The sequence below is a fragment of the Silene latifolia genome, chromosome 9, assembly GCF_048544455.1.
Source record: "Silene latifolia isolate original U9 population chromosome 9, ASM4854445v1, whole genome shotgun sequence".
Lineage (NCBI taxonomy): Eukaryota > Viridiplantae > Streptophyta > Magnoliopsida > Caryophyllales > Caryophyllaceae > Silene > Silene latifolia.
In genome coordinates, this window is record NC_133534.1 from 203,201,696 (window position 1) to 203,204,782 (window position 3,087).

At 35.9% G+C, this 3,087-nt stretch overlaps 1 long non-coding RNA gene across 1 annotated transcript; it reads left to right on the forward strand.

The window, feature by feature from the left end:
- The first annotated feature begins 529 nt into the window (after positions 1–529).
- LOC141598458 (uncharacterized) lies at positions 530–2,849 on the forward strand. The gene is made up of 3 exons (XR_012523524.1): positions 530–668; positions 767–875; positions 2,651–2,849. It is a non-coding gene; the product is annotated as an uncharacterized LOC141598458 (long non-coding RNA).
- Positions 2,850–3,087: the final 238 nt, after the last annotated feature.

The following is a 3,087-nucleotide window of genomic DNA, read 5'->3' on the forward strand; positions in this document are numbered from 1 at the left end:
GGTTTGAAAAACGTTTCTGTTTAAAAATTGATTTTGAATTTTGAAAATTCGAGGGTAGAATTTGTAACGCCCCGTAATTTCGGATCATTAATATATTTCGAAAATAATTAATTAATCAAGTAAAATTTGACATTAATGTATTCAAAGTAAAAATAATTCAAAGAAATATAATTTTATTATATTTTGAAGAAAAGTATTTATTTTGATAGTTTTGAAATGTTTAAAAATAGTTTAAACCGTGTAAGATCTTTTATTTCGAAATAAGGGCGTATCGGGGGGAAATGACAATTCTTTTGAACGTTGGGTAAACGAATTTGGAAATGGGTAGTATGAATACTCAATTTTATTGTAATCTCGTGTTTAAGAACTTTGGTCTTGACGGAATTTGCATTTGACTTACGGATTTAATTATTATTGAAACGAGTCAAACCCGACTCGTAAAAATCCTGACTAAAAATCCCGCTCTTCTCCTTTCCTCTTCCCTTTCCCGCGTGACCAGCCCCCTTCCCCTTCTATTATTCTGGTTTTCTCATATTCTTCAATCCTCTAAAACAAACCAAACACATTTTTCACAAATTCAAGCTATTTTGGCCATAATTTCTTCGTTTCTTATCGGATTTTCACGAAATTTACCTTTCCGGAATCCCCTCGACGAGATCTACAACTTGGTATAGTTTAATTTCAGTTTTCTTGAAGTTGTTTTAAGACCAAAATTCGGTAATTTCGGTTTTTGTGTTTAATTATTGTGTTTTTATTGTTTGATTAGGTGAAGATTTGGAAGACGAGTTCGGGGACTCGTATATTGTAGAGGATAGCGGCTAGTTGTCGTTAGGGTTTCGGTTTTGAGGTGCTAATTGCTCTTTTTCTAGCTTAAGGTAACATATTTCGAGTTACTCGACGAATTATCGTCACAATCTTTGTTGTTTTTGTATGTTTGGTGATTTTTGTTTGAATAGTAGTTTTCACATGATAAATTTGTTGCATGCATGCTTAAACTATGCTTAAATTATGCCTTTTGTTAGTTTAATTTAACAAAGTCGAATTGGGAACGATTAATTAATGTTCAGACGGTCTTTTACTAAATAAAAATGGAAAAAAATGGTGGTGTAGGGGGACGGGCAGCAGGCCGGCAGGCCCGTGGAAGGCCCACGGCTAGCCCACGGTTGGCCCGGGTCGGTCCGTTGCTTGTTTCGCGGTTTTCCATGCAAAATTTGTCATTTAAGGTTTATTAATGACATAGTTAGTATGAGTACACTTTAGGAATTGAATCATATAAGTAATAAAAATTATGTTAATGGTAAAATTAGGCTTATATTAATAGTTATCACATGTTAGGATAGTTTACAAAATGAAATTGTAACTAATAGGCTCAAAATGAATTTTATAGCGATAATTGTAATGTTTTGTTGATTGTGCCGAAAACTGAGCCTTAGTCCCTTTGACTGATGCGATGTCAGTTAATTGAGTGATTGGTCAGCCGCAATTTGACCCGTACCTGTCGCAGGGCTGGGGTTGCGGGTAAAAAAATTCGGTTGAATGAATTAGATAATCGGCCTTTTTCTTGTTTTAGGCCATTTATTATATCTCTATTTCACATGTGTAGTTTGTTGAATTTAAATAGCTTCTTATTTAGTTAGTTGAATTTAAATAGCTTCTTATTATGTAGTAATGGCCCTAGATTCCCCTAAAGCCTTTAATATTGTTAAAATTGCTAGAATTGGAAGTTAGTATTGAATTCTTATTGAGGACACTTTGTTGGATTTGTATCTTTGAATAGACAATATTATAGCCTTTCACATGATAGAATGTTAGAATTTATGTTGGTAAGTAGGACTTTTTGCCCTCTTATGGTTAAGTGGGTGTCTTACTTGACTTGTGTGGTGAGTCTTGTGTGGTGTGGGCTAAAGTATTCAAGTGGGACTAGTGGGACTAGGTCCCTAGGTGAGTACTTCGGTCTTCATCATAGATAGGTCTTTATAGTCTTTGACGAGTATATGTTCACTGCTTGATAACCTTTGTGTTCCTGACTAGTGGATGTTTATCCAAGTTGGGGCATGACCTCAGTTACTTATTTTGATAGTAAGTGGTCAGCTTAAGTACTAGCCAACCCTTCGGTGGTGTCCTTAGGGTACTCACTTCACTTTGTTTTAAAAAAAGTTGTGGGTCTTGGGTGCGGTGGTGTGTATCCGCATGTCTAGGTCTGCGCAGATTTTAGGCTAGGGTTGTGTTGTCTCTTGGCCATGTTTTATTAATATTAACCGCTGAGCCAAGATACCGGTTCGATTACCTTCCCTACCTCGTGGTATAGACTCGAGTTACAAAGTGACTATTGACGGGACTAAGAACTTATGCCTGTCTTTGATATATTGCCCTTTCTTGTTTGATGATTCTATGAATCATAGAAGGTGAGATGCAAGCCGGCTATGGTTGATAGAGTTTGGATTACAATTTGTTAAATTTTTCACATGATAGTGTAAATTAGTCAATTTAGCATTCATATGTTAGGATGCTTGGAAATTAGATGAATTATCATATAGTTTACATGTTTTACTACATGTTACATTAATTATGACGATTCGTGGCTGGGAGGACTCGAAGTTACTCCCCACTGAATTGTGGCTTTCGTGTTTGTATAAAATGCGAATGACAGGTTGATGATGCTTTGTTGGGGTCACAGACGAGCTAGTGAGCAAGGAACCTTGGACCTAGTTTTTGGCTATTCTTATAGTAAACCTTTTATCTTTTGGTTTGTATATTATTTGAAGGGACATATGTCTCCCTTTTTCTATTTTGGGTTTGTATCATTCTACTTCCTTATTTAGCTATGGCATGTAGAGTAGTTCATCAGCTTTTGCAGGGTTTTGGCACCCGCTTCTGGGAATGTTGGACTTCTTGAGTTGGATTGGTTGTGAATGGTTTAGTTAGAAATTTTTTTGAAATTGCAGGTTTTATCTAGTTGAACCATTTACAAACATATCCTACCAGTTTTTCCGTAGAATTTACGCATTTAAGTAATTAGATAACGCTATATTTTAAGGGTGTCACAGTTGGTATCAGAGCTTTTTGCTCCCGACGCACGTTTGTGCA